This window comes from Mus caroli, unplaced genomic scaffold (assembly GCF_978045245.1).
Source record: "Mus caroli unplaced genomic scaffold, Mus_caroli_1 scaffold_12, whole genome shotgun sequence".
Lineage (NCBI taxonomy): Eukaryota > Metazoa > Chordata > Mammalia > Rodentia > Muridae > Mus > Mus caroli.
The window spans coordinates 29,950,660-29,972,537 of record NW_028227267.1 but is presented as its reverse complement, the minus strand read 5'-3'; the positions used below and the strand labels follow the sequence as shown (position 1 = coordinate 29,972,537).

The following is a 21,878-nucleotide window of genomic DNA, read 5'->3' as shown; positions in this document are numbered from 1 at the left end:
TAATGATAATAAGTCTTGCTGTGATTTGAATTATGAATAATGTGAATTTGAACCTAATATACATCTAAATCTACAGGAAGTAAGTCATGCCCTTCCTTCTTTGGTTCTCTGTTTCCTTTCTACAGGCTCTTCTCTTCCTCATGAGCTTGGGCACAGTGGCCTGAGCATGGCCAGGGACTCCTCTGGCAGGGTTCCCCAGCCCATTCTCAGTTAAATATAAACCAGCTGACAGACCACTGTGATTGCTTTCTGTAACTGTTTAACCACCGAAACCACAACCATCCCTCCGGGCGTTACACTGTAGCAGCTCTTCAACCAGCAGGTGTTTCAACAGTTTTATTCCTAAGTCCTATTAAAGATGGGAGAAAGACTTTCCTTGAAAGGGGCTTTCGTGGATGAGAGAGACAGCTCCATCTGAATACTTATGGACAAGGTTGGGTGGGTGGATAGAAAAGTCCCAGGAAGAAGCATGAAGGCTAAGGGGATTCTTGCTCAATCAACTCAATAGAATTCACTCTTAAATCGTTTTATTGATGAATGACAGGCATGGCAAAAACTACATATTTAATGTGCATACCCAGGGAGTTTAGAAATAAGTACATACCTGTGAAGCCAGCATCAAGGCTATAGCCATTGACAGTACTTATTGAAGTTTTCTCTTGCTTCTTTATTTTTATTTGTGTGTCTATAAGGAACATTTATAATGAGAATCACCTTTCCAATTAGAAATGTAAAAATAAGGTACAGTATTGGTAGTTCTAGGCACTATACTACACAGATTTCTGGGCTTACTTATTTAGCATAATTTGAAATTTTTACCCTTTGGCGAACACCTCTCCATTTTTCTCTCCCTTGAAGCCCTGGGCAATCACAGCTCTACTCTCTGCTTATGTGTTATTGCAGGTTGTACAAGTAAGTAAGACCATATTAATATTTCCCTTGCCATAGCTGGTTTCTTTCATTCACCATAATGCACTCTGAGTCCATTAGTGTTGTTATAAATGACAAAGTTTTATTCTTTTGAAAAGCTGAACAGTAGACTATGTATATACACACTACATTTATGTATGTGTATATGGGAGTGTGAATTCATGCTTATGTGTATACAGACACACATGTATGTGGTTGTGCATGCACACATGTGTTCCAGAAATTAACTTTGGGTGGTGTGTGTGTGTGTGTGTGTGTGTGTGTGAGTGTATATATTTGCACCACATGGGTGCAATAGAAGGCACTAGATCTCCTGGAACTGGAGTTACAGGCAATTGTGAGCCACCGTGTGGGCAGTAAGAACAGAACTAAGATGTTCTGCAAGAGCAGGGGTTCTCTTAGCCACTGAGTCATTTCTCCACTCCCATCTATACTTTTTTTTATTAGATATTTTCTTTATTTACATTTCAAATGCTATCCCGAAAGTTCCCTATACCCTCTGCCCTGCTCCCCTACCCTCTCATTCCTACTTCTTGGCCCTAGCATTCCCCTATACTGGGGCATATAAAGTTTGCAAGACCAAGGGGCCTCTCTTCCCAATGATAGCCGAATAGGCCATCTTCTGCTACATATGCAGCTAGAGACATGAGCTCCAGGGGTACTGGTTAGTTCATATTGTTGTTTCACCTATAGGGTTGCAGACCCCTTCAGCTCCTTGGATGCTTTCTCTAGCTTCTACACTGGGAGCCCTGTGTTCCATCCTACAGATGACTGTGAGCATCCACTTCTGTATTTGCCAGGCACTGACATAGCCCCATATGAGACAGCTATATCAGGGTCTTTTCAGCAAAATTTTGCTGGCCTATGCAATAGTGTCTGGGTTTGGTGGCTGATTTTGGGATGGATCCCCGGTGGGGTAGTCTCTAGGTAGTCCATCCTTTCATCTTAGCTCCAAACTTTGTCTCTGTAACTCCTTTCATGGGTATTAAAAACAATGAATTTATGAAATTCTTGGGCAAATGGATGTATCTGGAGGATATCATCCTTAGTGAGGTAATCCAATCACAAAAGAAGTCATTAGATATGCACTCACTGATAAGTGGATATTAGCCCAGAAACATAGAACACCCAAGATACAATTTGCAAAACACAAGAAAATGAAGAAGAAGGAAGACCAGCCTGTGAATACTTCATTCCTCCTTAGAATAGGGAACAACCCCATCTATACTGCTTTCCATAATGGTTACTCTAATTTACACTCCCACCAACAGCAAAACAATGTTTCCTTGTCTCCATATTCTTGTCCACATGTTAATCTTATGTTGCTAATTCAACATTGTTCCTGCATGGTAACAGCATGCAACATGCTAAAATGCTAAGAGTCAGTGAGAAACGTATCTGGGTATCAAGACTGAACAAACACCAGCAGTGGATCATTTTCACTAAACCAATGTAGCAAGCTTCTTTATAAAACTGAATAGCCTTACTCAGGCTTGATCAAACACAGAGACTTTGTCACGGGAATCATTAAATATAGCCAAGGTAGGGAAACTTTTGGCTACAATGACCTGTCTAGAGTCATCCATCTCATTGACCTTCCATGAACATGACCCCTCATATTTACAGCATTACATTTTTTGGACCTCCGAGTGAGCTATGATGGAGTTTTGCTGTCAATGAGTTTTCTTGGGTCTAATCTCATATGTCTTGTCTATGAACACTCAGCCAGACAGAACAGCTTCTATTGAAGAAACATATGGTTTGTTGTTTTGTTTTGTTTTGCCCACACTTTCCCATTTAGCTCCTGAATAAACAACACAGAGACATCAGAATTTGTTAACAAGCTGCAAGCCTAAACCAGGCAGGTTCTAAGATGATTATAACCAGACTAGGCTGTTAATACCCAGATAAATGCCCTGTTTCTTGCCAACTGAGTCTTGCTCTGATGCCTGTGCTTCCTCAGGGTGAGCTTCTCTTGGTCACGTCCTCACGGTCCATCCTACCTCATGGTGACTTTCTTTTTTTCACCTCCTTCATGGTCCCCTAAGGAGACCCCCTACTCGATCTGAAGTTCTGTCTTCCTTTCTCCTCTGCTCAGTCACAGGTTCTAGCCTTTTATTACCAAATCAGAGATGATTGGGGAACATTCTTTACAGCATATTGGTCAATATGATGACCATGTCCAGACTGCAACCTGATTTGGGGCACAGAACTCAGCATCTGCATACACAGCACACAAGCCAACTGCTATAGGCTTCCCCTCTCGAACATTTACTCACCCATTCATCTCTTCTCTCACCTTTCACATGACACACTGTTGTCCTGGTTTCTAGTTCTACTGAATCTCATGGCCGTGGCTCTCAATCCTATCTTCTACTTCCTTTCTCAATCTACTTGCTTCTTGCTCCTGATTCTAGGATTCTAGCACTTACCTCTCAGGTGTGCTTGCTCCTCACACTTCCTCTTTCTCCCTCCCTCCTTCCCTTCTTTCTTTCCTTCTTTTGTAGATAAGGTCTCATGTAGCCCATGAACTCCCTATGTAGCTGAGGGTGACCTTGAACTTCTGATCTTCCTGGCTCTGCTGTCTGAGAGGTGGAGTTGCACATGTAACCAGCAAGCACGGTTTCAGATGTGTTTTATTATTATCATCATTATTTTCTAATTTTGATTGATTCTTACTTTGTGTTGGTGGTTTTTTTCCCACAAGGACATATATAAAATGAAAGTTAAGTTTCATGTCATATTTCATAGTAACAGAAAGCAAAAATGGTCATTAGTTTCTTGGGAGTCTCCCTAGAGATAGCCTCACCTCTGAATTTATAAATATTCATATCCATCTACATATTTCCTTATGCATAAATTGCTGCACACCATACCTTTCTGCTGCTTACTCCATACCTGGCTCTCCCCTATGGTATCTAGACTGAGAGAGCTCTACTTGAGCGCAGAGGGAACTGTTTGCTCTTTCTAATCAGATGGCATTTCTTTATCTTTGACTCTTGGAAATGACTTGAGCCACTCTGGGACTCCACCCCAGCCAAACGTTCCCTTGGCTTCTTCTACTCAAGATTCTAATAAACTTAATATAAAAGGGTTCCAATAGGTGGAACCACTTGCTGATTTCCCACCCCACCTTCACAGGCTTACACCACACCCAAGCTTTGTCTGACCTTCCTGCCCAGAGAAGAATGAAGCAGTGCTGCCCTTGAAACATTCATTTCTGCCACAAAACAGCTGAGTTAAAAAGGGAAATGGCTCTTTCTGGAAGGGCATCTGTGGACCTTCAGCAATGACACACTGATGCCTGGCCATGAGCCCAGAATCACAAAACCTTCTCAGCCATATCAGACAAATGGCACATGCACCATTAGGGCAAGGCTCAGCAATATCAAGTCAGCAATACTTCCTGCTTTATATGTGTGCTTCTCCTTCTGTATAAACAAGGGATCACTTTAAACAGAAACAATCAGGGCCCAGGACTACATAGTAGCTTTATTCTCCCACCTTTTGAGCTTGTTGTAGGAGCCCCAAACACTGAATCTCTTTAGCAGATTATTACATTGTCACTTCCTAAAGAGTTAGGCTTGATCCCTGGTTCAGCACATAGACATATACACTCACACACATACACACATAGACAAAGACACACAGACACAGACACACACACACACACACACACGCACACACACAGACACACACACATACACACCTCACTATGTAGTCCTGTAGTCTGGAACTCACTACATAGACTCACTATCTATACCAGTCCGGCCTTGAGCCCACAGATTTCCACTTGCCTTGACCTCCCAAGCACTGGGATTAAAGGTGTGTGCCATCAATATTTTTTGAATGATTATCTTTTACATCATAGGTTAAGTTTTATTCCCTGAACCATAACTATGTACATGCTGGTTTAGCTTTTGTTTTCAGATTATCATGCCCCACCCCTTGTAACCTTCCTTCTTTATAAACCCTACTATTGGCTTTCTGATATTTTCTTGTGAATTTCTACTAGGAAGGAATCAAGAGGAAGGATAGAATTTTTGTGTGATTTCCTCTCAAGTTCCCTGGCCTAACTCAAAGAAGGTGAAAAGAAAGGAGAATGAAGCATTGCACTGAACTCCCCAGGACAGAGACTGTCGATACCCGGTCTCCCTTTCTTCAGTGGCCGTAGGCTTAATATCTTGGCACAGGGCTGCACAGAAGAAAGAACACATTCACTAGCTTCTGCACATTTAGATGTGGCTATGAACTAAAGTGTGACAGAAGACACATAAAAGAAAATGTCCTGTGACTACATTAGGAGCTTTCCTGAAGAAACTTCTAGAATATGTTCTGCCGGGTTTTTTTATTTTTTTTCATCATCTGTTGAATTATCCCTCAGAGGTGGAGATATGGAAAAAAAGATGTTAACTGAAGCTTGTTAAACAGCAAGGTAGACTTTATACAGGACCACCATGACAGATGTACAGAAAACAAGAACCAGTGGGTATTTATCACCAAGGGCCAGGGTGGAGCTCAGAGGATAGAAATTTACCAGGAGAAAACATCAAAAGTAAGGGACATTCCAGGCAAACTCACCTAGCAGAGTACTTGCTCAAGAAAGGTGTGGAGTGTAGACATCACCTGGAGGCTGATACTGGTGAGGAGTCTGTTCAGGCGGTGGCCAGATAAGGAGGATGGAGGATTCTAGTCAAACCAACCTAGCAGGATTCTTGCTTATGTTGGACATCATAAAAATAAACACAAAAGTTCCAGAGTTAGGCTAGCTGAGATTAACTTCAGGGGAGCTTGAGTAGAGTTTACCAAAGGGAGTGAGTTTTGTAAAGGGCTGTACTATAGAGACGACTTCAAGGTAACCTGGTGTCCCATCCTGACCTTGGGTTTGTACACTTTATTTTTTTTCATAGGAAAGAAATTAATTCTGGTCAGATGTTTTTAAATTATACTTTAAAATTCATAATAACATTAATTCATAGATGTCGATTTAAACATTCTTGCTGAATCTTGGGCCCTGACTTTCCAACTTACACAGTACATTGTTTAGCTTGAAACTTCAACCCTTTGGCACTTGGAACTGAAAACTGGGCAGGAGAAACAGGAAGAGCTTGAAATGTTTTTTGGGAGGCTGGATTCCAGGTGACAGCTTGGGTCTGCACATGCTGGTAGAACTTTAGCCCTACACCTGCTTGACCCAAGGTGGAAGGGACAACTCTGTGCTTCTCTCTGTCTGGGCAGCTCCGTGTGTCTACATCCCTTTACAATCTCTATTAGAAGAACTGGCTGTTAGTCAGGGGTCTGGGATGAAGATACACCCACAATAGGGAAATTGCTAAGACAGACTTTACTCTGGACTGGAACAAGAAGTGTGGGTAGCAACAGGGAGAAATGAGAACTAATAACCAAGCATCAGGATCTATCTCAGAGAATGGAAACTTACTGAAACAAAACCATTAAGGGTAAGGGGGATTCTAGACAAACTGACCTAATAGAATTGGTAATGAAGTCAGCAAGGAAGAAAAAACATGGTTCATGGGTCAGTATTTAGCTGGATCCTTGTCCCTGTCCCCAGCCCTGGTCAGTGTTTACATGAACATGTTTACCTAGTTTACCTACCTAGATGGAGGTGGTTCTCATAGATAATAGCTATGATATGTAGGTTGTAGCTACACATTTTCTCATGTATGTAGTAGCAGGTATCAATCCCAGACGATGAGCATGCTAAATAAGCTACTACTGAACTATAATAGATTCTGACCTAGTTCTTGAAAAATTCGAGGAGTCTCTCTAGTGACTGGTCTCTTGCCTTCTATCCTGTTTGAAGCCATAGGAATCATTTGCAAGGGTTCACTGTGGCTAATGGACATGGAGTATTCATACTGATTGAAGAGGGTACTTCTCAGTCTATCCCCCATTTCATGGTGAAGGGGATATCAGCTCATGTAACGATGCCCTCTGTGTGCTAACTTGGAATGTGTCTCTCTATAGGAGTCCTCTCTAAATGTTTTTAGTTACCGTGGGTTTATCCACTCTCTCTTTGTTACCTGACACATGATTGAGTCACCTGCCTGGGGGAGATTGAGTACATGACATACAGTAGGGTTCAGAGGAGTCTGCATTGTTTTCAAGGACAGAGGTTGTGCTGAGTTGTCCAGGGAGAGCTGACAAGCCAATAGATCGACGTGTCCTGAAGCCTTGATGGAGTTTTCCACCTGGAAGGGTGACAGGGGACATTGCAGCTATCAGAAGTGGAAGAAGACAGAGTGCATGATGACCTCCATGTCTCCTCATCTCGAGAATACTCAGAAGACTACGGCCTTCACCCCACAGAGACAGATACCATCTTATAGTAAAAAGCAGGAAATGGGGCCAGCCGTGGACACTAACCCTTTAAAAAGACATTCAAGATCTCTTTAAAGGTATTACTGAAATGGCCACCTATAAACAAGCTTTAGTAAATGACTAATATTTTCATAATGTTTCTTAAACCATCAAGCAAGCAAATGCAAACAGCAGTGGCGACTCAGGCGGAAAGTCCAGTTGACTATCAGAGTAAGGAAATTCTATTTCTCTGTCATTATGGGCTGAGTTGCCCTCTAAGTCTTATGCTGTCATTTTAGTGTCTAGTAGCTCAGACTGTGGTTTTCTTTGGTGATGAAAGAGATAACAGAATTAAAATGAGGTCTTTAGCCCAGCCCTATCCCTTACAAGTGGTGCCATTATAAAAAGAGATTAGAACAGAGACGTAAAGGATGCAGCATCAGGCATCTGCAAGCTAAGAGGAGGAGCCTCAGAATGATTCCAATCTTCTTGACATTAACACAAAATATGCACGTCAGAGAACAACTATGTGGAGTCAGATCCCTCCTTCTACTTATACATAGGGTCCAAGGATTGAATCTGGGTGACTGGGTGTGTATAGCAAGTGCCTTCACCAGCTGAGTCACCTTGCCAGCCTCTGGCAGACATCTTAATGTCAGGCTCCCAGCCTCCAGAAGCACAAGGAGGTCCATCTCTGTTTAAGCCACTCTGTCTGAGGTGCTTGCCTATGGAAGCCCTAGCAAATAAATATATCTGCCTATCTGAGTAAGAGTGGAAACAAACTTCTGCTTTACATTTTACATCTTTTACATCAATGGGAGCGGAGCATGTTAACATAGGACACAGTTAGTTAGCACTTCTGTTCCAAAGGCTTCTAAGTATGGTTTGCTCATTGAAATCACTGGGAGACTTCATGTAGTCCTTATCTGAAGGTATGAAAGTTGGGGCATAAAGCAATAAAGTAGCTTGTCCACAGCTCCCCAAAGCTTTACTGGCAAGTGGCGGAGAGAATTGTGAGCTAGATGCTCAGCTTAAGGGTTACACCCCACCCCCCCCACCCCACTCAGTTTTCATACAGAGTCTTTCTTTTCTTCTTGTTCTCCTTGCCCCCCTCCTCCTCTTCCTCTTCATCTTCTTTCTCCTCCTCCTCCTCCTTTTCTCATCCCCTGTCTCTGTCTCTTCCTTCTGGTATCTCTCTCTCTCTCTCTCTCTCTCTCTCTCTCTCTCTCTTTCCCTACCCCCACTGTGCCTTGCTATATAACCCAGACTAGTCTTGACCTCGTGATCCTCCTGCCTGCCCCAGCCTCTTGAATGCTAGGCTTCTGAATTACAGGCATATGCCACCATACCCAGTTTCTGTGTTGGAACACATCTGTTTACTGCATCTGCTATCAGAGTCCCGTGGAATACCATGTTTTGTCATAGCTGGAAAAACTGAAGCTACACCGAAGTCTGTGCAGCTTTAGCACGTAGCATTCTGTCCCTTCTCAGTAAAAGAGGGTGACTCATAGGAAGGAGCAAAGGCAGTTTCATGCTCTTTCTCCCTGCTAGGAGACCTTGGTCACTGTGTTTCTTAGCATTGGAGGTGGGCACTTCTTTAGCTGTGAAGACCCTTCTGTTTTGTTTGTAGGTGTGAATACTTTTTGAGCTTTCCCTGAATGGACTTGTGAAACCTAGGAGAGAAGAGAAAGAAGATATTTGCAGTGTCTGACAGGTTTAGAACTGGAGCTCTAAGAACTGTCTGGGAGTAGGAGACAAGATAGGCTACCCGTTATTAGCCCAGAAACTTAGAATACCCAAGATACAAGATACAATTTGCAAAACACATGAAACTCAAGAAGAAGGAAGACCAAAGTGTGGATACTTTGCTCCTTCTTAGAATAGGGAACAAAATACCCATGGAAGGAGTTACAGAGACAAAGTTCGGAGCTGAGAAGGAAGGAAGGACCATCCAGAGACTGCCCCACCCAGGATCCATCCCATATACAACCACCAAATCCAGACACTATTGCATATGCCAACAAGATTTTGCTGACAGGACCCTGATATAGCTCTCTCTTGGGAGACTATGCCAGTGTCTGGCAAATACAGAAGTGGATGCTCACAGTCATCTATTGGATGGAACACAGAACCCCTAATGAAGGAGCTAGATTAAGTACCCAAGGAGTTAAAGGGGTCTGCAACCCTATAGGAGGAACAACAATATGAACTAACCAGTACCCCCAGAGCTTGTGTCTCTAGTTGCATATTTAGCAGTGAAAGAACCTAGTGGGGAAAACCCCACTCAACTCCCGATTTGGCGTGCACCCAAGAATCACGAATAGAACCCAACACCTTGATGTAACAACACGAGGTATTTTAATGGCGGAGCTCCGGGTTGAAATGTATCTCACACAGGAGACAGTGGATTTGACCACGCACGAGGCTTGGAAGCTAGGGGTTTTTATAGAAAAGGAGTGGGGCTGGGGGAGGAATTGGCGTGGTTTCACATGATTGGACACATCAGCAGCCTGTTAACATTTAACTTAGGTTAGAGGATAGGGAGGCGATGGGCCTGCCCGGGCATGTCCTGGTCTGTTCTGCTATGTTCTCAGCCCCAGGTTTCAAAGCTCACAAACAACTCTTTGGGCTATTTGACATATATTACATGAATCACAGGTCTCAAGTTTTATTTCCTTTCAGCAGCAGATGGCCTAGTCGGCCATCAATGGGAAGAGAGGCCCTTGGTCTTGCAAAGATCATATGCCCCAGTACAGGGGAATGCCAGGGCCAGGAAGCGGGAGTGGGTGGGTTGGGGAGCAGGGCGAGGGGAGGGTATAGGGGGCTTTGGGAATAACATTTGAAATGTAAATGAAGAAAATATCTTAAAAAAAAAAAGATAGGCTATCCGTAAGAGGTCCCACCTGTGCCTGGACTAGGTCTGAAAGTTAAGATGGCTCCCCTGGGGGCTTTGGTACAGTGTCGTAGAAGGTGTCACTGGCAGCTCACTAGAGCAGACTGAGCAGCAGTTCTACACTCTTAGGAGAACTTCTTGGGATCCTGACCTCATTAAGTTCCCAGTGGCATGAGCATCCCATCCCCCCAGTGAGGAGTTTATCTCTAAGTACTCAAACAATTTGGCAAGCTTTCAGATGTAATTAGATAGGCTTTCCCTCCCTGCTATTTTCTCTCTTTTACTGTTTGTCCCTTTTTGCAGATCTTTTTCCAACATTCCCCTCCTTCTTCCACTGACTTTTCATATCCTTCATTTCCAAGGCCCTTTAAGAGTCTTCTTTTAAAAAAAAAAAAAAAAAAAAAAAAAAAGCAGCAAAACGTGAATTCTTGCTTCTGCAGCACGATTTTCTTTCTTACTTCTCTAAACATGGTTTTTGGTTGTTTGTGAAGGAGAGCAGTGGTGGGAGCCATTTTCTTCCAGAGGTTTCTTGTTCCTCTCAGGTCTCTTTCCGTGGGTCTCTATCTTCAGTGTTCTATGCACTTCACTAGAGTGAAGCAAGGCTAGAAGTTTTAAAAAATGTTGTTGAATACTGTACCTCTATAAATGTGAATTTATCTTCTTTTCAAGTGAACATAGAAATTCATGAAGCTTGATTAAATAATAGGGCATTAAAAAATTTGCTAACTTTCAAAGGTTAAAAATATAGAGATAACATTGCCTAACTATAAGGCAATAACATCAGAGATTAATGACTTTTTTCATATCTAAAAATTTGGAATTTTTTTTAATGTAAAAAGTATTCAGGGGCAGGGTAGATGGCTCAGTGGTTAAGAGTACTGGCTGTACTTCCAGAGGTCCTGAGTTCAATTCCCAGCAACCACATGGTGGCTCACAACCATCTGTAGTAGGATCTAATACACTCTTTTTGTATGTCTGAAGAGAACAACCATATACTCACATACATTAAATAAGTAAATAAATAAATAAATAGATAGATAAATCTTTTAAAAATACAAAATGGAAATGTGGCATGAAAATAGAAAAAAGGAACAAGAAAAGTAGTTCAAATAAGTCTATGTAAATAAATGTGAAAACGTGAAAGAAATAGGTATTTTAAGAAATGTATGACTTACTAAAATTGATACAACAGTATAGACAAAGTTTAAGTACATTTCTGCAGAAGAAAAAAAATTAAATAATTTTCCTCTACAAAAGCAAAAATCAACCAAACCAAGCCAAATCAAAAAAAAACAAAAAAACAAAAAAACAAAAAAACAAAAAAACCACCAAGAAACATATGTCTGTTGGGCTGTGGTGGTGCATACCTTTAATCCCAACAGTTGGGAGGCAGAGGCAGATCTCTGTGAATTTGAGTACAGACTCTTCTATGTGGTTAGGTTTGTGACAGCCAGGACTACATAGAGCTATAACATCTTTTTGAAAAAAGAAAGTATTAAAACCCAATGGCCTTCCACCAAGAGCAAATAGAGACATGATAGACAAGAACTACATACACTATTAAACATAAAACTAAAAAGATGAAAAGTATATAGTAATTATGAAGATTTGAAAATTTTTCAGAAAGGCATACCATATTGATGAATAGAAAGATTCAATCTCATAAAGATGAAGTTTTACATGAGGAAATGTAGATCTAGTTTATAAGTGCCAAACCATTCTTAAAAATGTAAACAACACATGATTTTCTTCTTGAAACTAGGAAAGTTTTTTACAAAATTTATTTAGATGAACATGTAAGTAAGAATAGTCAGAAAAAGCCAGTCATGTTGGTAAACACCTTTAATTCTATACTCAAGAGGCAGACAGAGGCAGTGGGATCTCTGTGCGTTTAGCCAGCCTGGTCTATCTACATAGCAATTTCCAGGCCAATCAGGACTACATAGTTAGGATTTCCATTGCTATGAAGGCAAACCATGTTGAAGGTAACTCTTATAAAAGACAACACTTAACAGGGGCTGGTTTACAGGTTCTGAGGTGCAATCAATTATCATCATAGAAGGAAGCATGGCAGTGTCCAGTACAGAAGGAGCTGAGAGTTCTGCATCTTCATCTGAAGGCCTCTAGGAGGAGACTGACTTCTAGGCAGCTAGGAAGAGGGTCTTAAAGTCCATGCCCACAATGCTACACTTTCTCCAACAAGGCCACACCCACTCCAACAAAGCCACACCCACTCCAACAAGGCCACACTGCCTATTAGTACCACTCTCTGGGCGAGAAATATAGTCAAATCATGTTAAAAAAAAAAAAAATCAGAGAAATCCCTGGGAGAGGGAACAGTGGCAAGCTAAGGAGCTGCTGTGCAAGATAATAATAGCCTAGGGCTGGAGAGATGGCTCAGCGGTTAAGAACACTGACTGCTCTTTGGAATGAAGGTTCTGAGTTCAAATCCTAGTAATCACATGGTGGCTCAGAACCATCCATAATGAGATCTGATGCCCTCTTCTGGGGTGTCTGAAGACAGCTACAGTGTAGTTACATATAATAAATAAATCTTTTTTAAAAAGATAGCCTATATTCTTCTGCATGTAAAGTAGTTTGACAATTTATGTTTAGAGAAATCAGTGGAACAGAATTCTAACATCCAGGTACGACTCAGCTGTCTTTGGAAAGACAGTATCTCAGTCACGGATGGAATGATAGGCCTTGTAATTTCTTGTGGCTACCACTGTTGCAATATCTGTCATCAGAAATGAGTGGTTTTCTGATGTAGAATGTTTTGGGCAAAACTGGACAGTAGCTAGTCTTGTGTTTGGTTTCCTTCACATGTATCAGAAAAGAATTCCTTTTAAATACCAATTCAATATTATTTTATTAATAGACCTCAAGTTGTTCATTCATCTACCCATTGTTAAGGTTTGAATCTAAGGTGTCCCTCCCAAGCTCTTATGCTAAAGGCTTGGTTGCTGTTTGTGATTCTGTCAATGGGTCTGTGCTCTTGAGGCAGAGGCTCCCTTGCAGGCTCTGAATGCAGTTCCTCTCTGCAGGCTCTGCCAGGTAGGTGGTGATGTGCCTCACCAAAGGCTTAAAGCCACTGGGGCAAGTGACCATGAACTGAAACTAAATATGTGAGTCAAAAAACTCTTTTTAATTTTTTTATTAAGTATGTTTTCTTAGGTAGTCACACAGCAACTATTCATGAATACAAGATTATTTCCAGTTTGGGTCAGTATAAACATTCTTGTCTAAGTCATTTGTGGTTATATATTGTCATTTCTCTTGATTAAATATCTAAAAATGGAGTTATGGCGATCATAGGCAGAGGTCTGCTGAACTTTATCAGAAACTGTTCCAATGCATTACAATTCTTTTTTTTTAATTAGTTATTTTCTTCATTTACATTTCAAATGCTATCCCAAAAGTCCCCCAGACACCCACTCCCACTCCCCTACCCACCCACTTCCAGTTCTTGGCCCTGGCATTCCCCGTACTGAGGCATATAAAGGGGCCTCTTTTCCCAATGATGGCCGACTAGGCCATCTTCTGATACATATGCAGCTAGAGACACAAGCTCTGGGGGTACTGATTAGTTCATATTGTTGTTCCACCTATAGGGTTGCAGACCCCTTTAGCTCCTTGGGTACTTTCTCTAGCTCCTCGAATTACAATTCTTAACCGTCTGTTCCCATGTGTCACCACTAATATGGGACACTTCCAGTTACTCCACAGTCTTCATACATATAGTGCTGTCAGTTTCTCAAAAGTCTTGATCAACTGGGCTGGAGAGATGGCTCAGCAGTAAAGAGCTCTGGTTGCTCTTACAGAGCACCTGGGTTTTCTTCCCAGCATCAACATGGCAGCTCCCAAACACCTATAACTCCGGTCCCAGGGGATCTGTGCCTGCTTCTGGCCTCTGTGGAAACCAAAAATGCTTGTGGCTTGGAAATATGCAAACAAAATACACATGCACATTCAAAAATGCTTAATCATCACTGTTCTAGGTAATTTTCTAGGATGCCACAGACTGGGTAGTTTATAGAGAAAATAAATTACTTAATTCTCACTGTTCAGGAGATTGAGAAGTCCTAGACAAAAAGACTGTATCTGGAGAGGTTCCCCCTCCTCCTGTTTTATATCCTACTATGATGGAGAGCAAGCAAGCATGTATGTATGGTGCAAGGAGAGGAAGAATTCAGGCTGAATTGATCCAGAACCAGAAACCTGTTCCTGGGATAATGACAATGACTCCAAAGGGATGGGACCCTTATAGCCTGCTCCCTTCTTAGAGGCCCCATCTCTTACTGTTGTTACAGCTGTAGTTACAGTTCAGCGTGAGCTGGGGATGCGGTACACATAGGTCGTCCCAGCACTTGGGAGACCTAGTCAGATGACTGCATTTTCTAGGTCAGCTCCATTTACATATTAGGCCACTTGAACCACAGCAGCCACTATCTTGAATGTGAAGCAATGTGTCATTGGGCTTTAGTTTGTATTTCCCCAGAGACTAATGGCTTTACTCACCTTTTCATATGTTCATTTATGATCTTCTGTGCAGTGTCTATTCATGACTGTTATCCCTTTGAAAATTACGGCTATTTGTCTTCATTATTATTTGGAAGGGTTTCTTTAACTATTATTAGAATTCTTTGGATTCATAGTTTTCATGGGGTGGTTTCCTTGGTTACAAGGTAATTTACCTTCAAATATTCAATGGGGTGTGTTCCCAGCAAGTTTAAAGCCTGGGGTCAATCTTCAGCACCTCACTAATATCTCTTATGCACACACACACACACACACACACACACACACACACACACACCCCAACAGATACTAAAATACTTCCAAGTGAAACCAGATGAAGTATTAAACACTAAGTATCTGTATTATGTAAGGTTTCAAAATAACAGTCTCAGTTTACTTTAAAAAAACATTGTATTTGCTGTTATTTTGTGTATCTATGATGAGAACATGAGGAGTGTAGGGGATGAGTTTGTGGGATCTGTTCTCCTCTCCTGCCTTTATGTGGGCTCTGGAAACTGAACACACAGTGACAGCAAACACTCGACCTACTGCGATATCTTGACAGCCCTTCAGTTTCTCTTAGAATTTGATTTTACATTCTAGGCCTCATTCAAATTTCATAATCTGAGGGAGGACATTAGTTATGTAGCAGCTACTGGATGTGTAATGATGAAGGTAGTCATACAGAGAAATTTCTCATGAGCAATATTTATGCCTCTGTTTATAGCTCACAGTGTGTGTGTGCCTGTGTGTGTGCGTGTGTGCGTGTGTGTGTGTGTGTGTGTGTGTGTGTGTGTGTGTGTGTGAATGTGCTGAGACAGAGCTCCATGTAACCCATGAACTCACTTTTTAGCAGAGAATGGCCTTGAACTTCTAGGCTTTTTGCTTCAACTTCCAAAATTCTGGACTTACAAATACGTGCTGCATGGCTGTTATATTAACTTACTCTTTATTAATAAACACTAATAAATAACAAGTTGATTCTTTTTATGTGGTATTTAATGGCTTGAATTAGTTTAATCTTTCATTTACTATCCTCACTTCCCTGGTACTAGGGAATAAACCCAGGGCTCCCTAGCAAGGAATGGGTAGGTTAACCTGACTGACTTTGAGCAGAATAGGTTTTGACCTCATTATCCTTCTGTCTCAGTCTTCCAAGTAGCTAGGATTATGGGTCTGTACCACTAGGCCTTGTTCAAGTTCAACTAAGATTCTCTTCTAGATCACCTTAGAGTATAATACATATTGTTGCTTGCCAAGCTTCCGAGGAAAACAGGATGGCATTTCATCAAAACAAAACCCACTGATTATCCTGTGACCCAGCAAAAAAATATTCTTGAGATGTTTCCTCCACTCCAATATCTTGGTACCATTTTCATGATAGTCTCAAGCAGGTGTGCACTGATGGGTAGACAGGTAAACAAAATATGCCTTACACATATGATTGAATCTTACTCAGCCTTAAAAAGAAAAGAACTTCTACACATACCACAGCATGGATGAATCTTGAGGATACACATGGTTCAATTTACAGTTACTGATGTGCCTAAGTTAATCGTATGTTGCCAGGGTGCGAAGAAATGGAGAATTATTTAATGGGCCTACAGTTTTAGTTTTTGCAACATGAAAGCCATTCTGTAGACAGATGGTAGTTAATAGTGCACGTATTTAGTACCACGGAGATGTACAATAAAAAGTAGCACAGAAAGTAAAACAGCCTGCTGCATATCAAGTTCATGGTCATGGTGACTAAGCTTCCCTTGCCCAGGGAGAAAAACAACATGAATGTGAACCTACCCTGAGAGCTCCTTCCATTTAGAAATCAGACTCTTCTGAGCGTTTGTGAAGGATTATATGAATCAGGGTGGGAGACAAGGAGGAAGAATGTGGGTGGCCTCTAGAACAAGGTAGTCACCTTAAAACAATAGAGCATGACACTGCTGGGAAATAATGGAGAAAATGGAAAACAAGGTTTTTATAATCTATGTATCAATTTTTATATGTTGGTAACATTCATCTTCAAAAAAAATTCATAGTGTAGGCCAAACAAAGTGTACCTGTTGCCTGCTATGGTACCTCTCCTCATCTTCCTGGATCAGAGCCAGGCATCTTAAAGGATGAAACACACACACACACACACACACACACACACACACACACACACACAACATGAATGTGAACCCACCCTGAGAGCTCCTTCCATTTAGAAATCAGACTTCTTCTTTTATCAAGTCTGCTCCCTTTTATCATCTTCATAGCTGAGAAGCAGGGTTTCTAGAGCGTCAATGAAAACCCAGGTCTTGAATGCAGGGCTCTTTAAAGCTGGACATGCTTATTAATATTGCAAGGGTCTAGACGTCATCCATGTGTCCCTAAGGCAGAGATCTGGACCAAGAAAGACAGTCTTCTGTATCCATGGGGTAGGGCCTAGACGTCATTTATGTGTCCCTAAGGCAGAGATCTGGACCAAGAAAGACAGTCTTCTGTGTCCATGGGGTTAAAAGTTCCCATCATGCAGCTTTTGAGGGAGTACTTTGCTTTTTTCAGTAAATCAACCCCATTGACTTCTTATCTTGTTCATGACCTAACCCCATATATCTGAGACAGTACTTGACATGCAGCTGGGGTTTGGTAAACACTGTGGGAAGACGATTCTTTCTTTTCTTTTCTTTTCTTTCTTTCTTTCTTTCTTTCTTTCTTTCTTTCTTTCTTTCTTTCTTTCTTCCTTCCTTCCTTCCTTCCTTCCTTCCTTCTTTCCTTCCTTTCTTTCTTTCTTTTGATTTATTCTTATTGATTTTATGTATGTGAGTACACTGTTGCTCTCTTAGGACACACCAAAAGAGGGCATCAGATCCCATTACAGATGGTTGTGAGGCACCATGTGGTTGCTGGGAATTGAACTCAGGACCTCTGGAAGAGCAGTCAGTGCTCTTAACCACTGAACTATCTCTCCAGCCCGAGGATTATTTCTTTAGACCCCTTAATGTTGTATTTAGGATTGCCTCCAGAACCAATTCTTATTGGAGTCTTACTGACTGTTTCCCTGTGCTGTTTGTCTTGGAACCATAAAATCTCTCTGCAAAGTTCTCTCTCTGGCCTGGCATATGGAACAGTTGTACGGGCTTTCTTTCATAGAATGAGTGAGTGTCTAAGTTCAGACCTCAGCATCGGAAGCAAGGAGGAATTAGGTTACGAGTGAAATCAATTCTACTAACTACCTGACCCTAAAATACAGATCATTCTGTATCATCCAACTGTAGCCAACATAGTCCAAGGGTCTTTGCAAATGAAGACAGAGAACAGAGTTGTTTCTCTCCTTTCATCCAGGAATTTCTGGGATGGAACGCAGGTTGCCAGGCTTGGTGGCAAGTGAGTTTATCTACTGAGGGGGCCCAACCATTATTGTTTATTTGAGTTTTTAACAAATAGTTCCAAGTGACAATCTTGCAAGATCACTGGGTTCTTCATCTCTGTGCTCTGACACTACTTTGTGCACTGGGAAAAAACAAAACCCACAAAGGAGATTGGTCAAAGCATGTGCATTCCTATCATAGCAATTTCTACCATCTGCCTCTGCCGTTTCAGCATCGGCCGTTCTCCTCAGCTCGAGGACTGGGGTCAACCCTGGCTCTCTCAGCTGTTCTTTAACGATCAAAGGTTGACACAGTTGTGATATTTGTCCACATGACACGTGACACTTAGACCTTTAGACCTTTGTATCTTGACAATCCTTCAGGAGTTGATGGAGAGTTTCCCCATCAGGTACAGTTGGTTGTCGGAGTATTCTACTTATGTGGTTCTCCAGGCTTGATCCCTAGAGCAGCCTTGCAGTTCTCTGGGAATTTGTCAGAAATATAAATTCCTGTGCCCCACCCAGGCCTACTGAATTTGGAAATTCTAGGGCTGGTGGCCAGCAATCTGTGTTATAGAACCTTCCTCCTGGATTCTGAGCCATGATAAACATTGGGAATCCAATGTTCAGGTTGGTCTGCTATCTTACCCTTAGCCTCAGGAATGCACAGTTCTTCCAGTGTCAGACTTTTAAAATATAACCTGTTTTCTATACATAATTCTAAAATGATGTTTAAATACCTATTTTTAGATTTGTCTATACAGTCTCCCAAAGAATGGCGAACATTGTTTGTGCTTTCCTTGCAACCCAACTTTCATGAACATCTAATAATCCTATGATATGGCCTCCAGCCAATTTTAAGTCTATAACTACAACCGCCCCTTTGTCTAACTTCCACAAACCAAGCCAGTATTCTCTCTGATCCAAATAACCCATGGTCAGTTACCAAACAACTAGAAAGGTATCTGTGGTTTAGAATCCGCTGACAGTATCTACACTAGACATCCTCAATATATTCCTGTGTCTCCCTTTTCCTTTTCCACATACATTCCAATAATAGCTTTGGTCTGGGTTTTCCCTTCACTCCCAGCCAAACCCAATGCCTCTCCATATGCTCCTGCATGACATGGCACCCCATCTTTCAGGAAATGCAAGCCATAATAATAATCTTTCAGTACACTGATCTTGCCGTGTCGTCACAGTCATCCGGGAAATTAAATCCTGTGGGCATACACTGGAAGATTTGCCTAATAGAAATAGAAGCAAGGTGCCAACCAAGGAAGTGAGAAAATTGGGACAAAGACAAAATGGGAACACAGAAAATTTGATGAAGCCTGAAAAATTCATATGCATCAAGCACTCTGTAAGGCTTCTACCTTTGCAGAAGAAAGGGAAGTGGTGACCTAGCACGTCAAACTGCCAGAGAAAACACATACTTACCTCAAATATTCAGGGAGTCACAAGACAACAGACAGGTAGTTCTGAGAAGCAAAGCTCCTGGTTTGGGGAACAGAAAGATCACCCTGCCCCCTCCCAGACTCTTTATAGAGCCTATTGGAACAGTTGCATCTTGCCTAGCTCCCAAGGACAAGCTGTGGAGAGCCACTTCTTTTCCATCTCTCAATTTAGATTGTAGGGTAAAGTCCAAAGCATATTTAGTAACCTCATCACATGAGTGTTGTGCTTGAATCTGAGGTCTGGAACTGGTGTTTGCTCTCTTAATGATTTACTTAATCTAAAAAGAAACATACTGCATGAAGCCCTAGTCTTTTCCAACACTTTAAAGATACACATTAGTTCAGCTCCAATCCAATTGCGCGGGACCTGAGACTGCATTAGTTAGGGAAGCAGAAACCGGCCTGAGTAGGGCCACAGGCCTCATCCGGCCGGATCAGCGCCGGGGTAGCGGGAGCGCAGGGTTGCCTGACACCCGCCAGCTACCCACGACCCCCGCCGCAGGATTTTGGGACTGCTGGTGAGTGGAACACAGCTTCTGCTCCAATCCAATTGCGCGGGACCTGAGACTGCATTAGTTAGGGAAGCAGAAACCGGCCTGAGTAGGGCCACAGGCCTCATCCGGCCGGATCAGTGCCGGGGTAGCGGGAGCACAGGGTTGCCTGACACCCACCAGCTACCCACGACCCCCACCGCAGGATTTTGGGACTGCTGGTGAGTGGAACACAGCTTCTGCTCCAGTCCAATCACGCGGGACCTGAGACTGCTCTGGTTGGGGAGAGAGAAATCCGGCCTACATAGGGCCACAACCCTCTTCCTGTCAGAAAAGCACCGGGGCAGCTGGGGCGAAGGGTCTGCTGACACTCGCCAGCTACCCACAACACCCGCCACAGGATCTTAAGACTTCTGGTGAGTGGAGCACAGCTTCTGCTCCAATCCAATTGCGCGGGACCTGAGACTGCATTAGTTAGGGAAGCAGAAACCGGCCTGAGTAGGGCCACAGGCCTCATCCTGCCGGATCAGCGCCGGGGTAGCGGGAGCGCAGGGTTGCCTGACACCCGCCAGCTACCCACGACCCCCGCCGCAGGATTTTGGGACTGCTGGTGAGTGGAACACAGTTTCTGCTCCAATCCAATTGCGCGGGACCTGAGACTGCATTAGTTAGGGAAGCAGAAACCGGCCTGAGTAGGGCCACAGGCCTCATCCGGCCGGATCAGTGCCGGGGTAGCGGGAGCACAGGGTTGCCTGACACCCGCCAGCTACCCACAACCCCCGCCACAGGATTTTGGGACTGCTGGTGAGTGGAACACAGCTTCTGTTCCAGTCCAATCACGCGGGACCTGAGACTGCTCTGGTTGGGGAGAGAGAAATCCGGCCTACATAGGGCCACAAGCCTCTTCCGGTCAGAAAAGCACCGGGGCAGCTGGGGCGCAGGGTCGGCTGACACTCACCAGCTACCCACAACACCCACCACAGGATCTTAAGACTTCTGGAGAGTGGAACACAGCTTCTGCTCCAATCCAATTGCACGCGGGACCAGAGACTGCATTAGTTAGGGAAGCAGAAAAACGGCCTGTGTAGGACCACAGGCCTCTTCCGGCTGGACCAGCACCGGGGTACCGTCAGCTACCCACGACCCCCGCCGCAGGATTTAGAGACTGCTGGTGAGTGGAACACGGCTTCTGCTCAAATCTTAAACAGTGACAACGATAACAACTAACCCCAGAGATTACCAGATGGCGAAAGGTAAACGTAATAATCTTACTAACAGAAACCAAGACCACTCACCATCATCAGAACCCAGCACCCCCACTTCGCCCAGTCCAGGGCACCCCAACACACCGGAAAAGCTAGACACGGATTTAAAAGCATATCTCCTGATGATGATAGAGAACTTCAAGAAGGACTTTAATAACACACTTAAAGAAATGCAGGAGAACACTGCTAAACAGGCAGAAGACAATAAAGAGAAAGCACAAAAATCCCTTAAAGAATTGCAGGAGAACACTGCTAAAGAGTTACAAATCCTTAAAGAAAAACACGATAACATAATCAAACAGGTAGAAGTCCTTACAGAAAAACAGGAAAACACATCCAAACAGATGATGGAAATGAACAAAACCATACTAGACCTAAAAAGGGAAGTAGACACAATAAAGAAAACCCAAAATGAGGCAACACTGGAGATAGAAACCCTAGGAAAGAAATCTGGAACCATAGATACGAGCATCAGCAACAGAATACAAGAGATGGAAGAGAGAATCTCAGGTGCAGAAGATTCCATAGAGAACATCGGCACAACAATCAAGGAAAATGTAAAATGCAAAAAGATCCTAACTCAAAACATCCAAGAAATACAGGACGCAATGAGAAGACCAAACCTACGGATAATAGGAGTGGATGAGA

At 42.7% G+C, this 21,878-nt stretch overlaps 1 long non-coding RNA gene across 2 annotated transcripts; it reads right to left on the bottom strand.

The window, feature by feature from the left end:
- Window positions 1–5,324: 5,324 nt before the first annotated feature.
- On the bottom strand, window positions 5,325–19,643 carry LOC115029215 (uncharacterized). Of its 2 annotated transcripts, XR_003834774.2 has the most exons (4): window positions 19,458–19,643; window positions 8,601–8,924; window positions 7,026–7,142; window positions 5,325–5,644 (listed from the first exon to the last, which is right to left on the bottom strand). It is a non-coding gene; the product is annotated as an uncharacterized LOC115029215 (long non-coding RNA). The 2 variants fall into 2 exon arrangements; XR_015044723.1 differs by lacking the exon at window positions 5,325–5,644 and having other exon boundaries at window positions 5,961–7,142.
- Window positions 19,644–21,878: the final 2,235 nt, after the last annotated feature.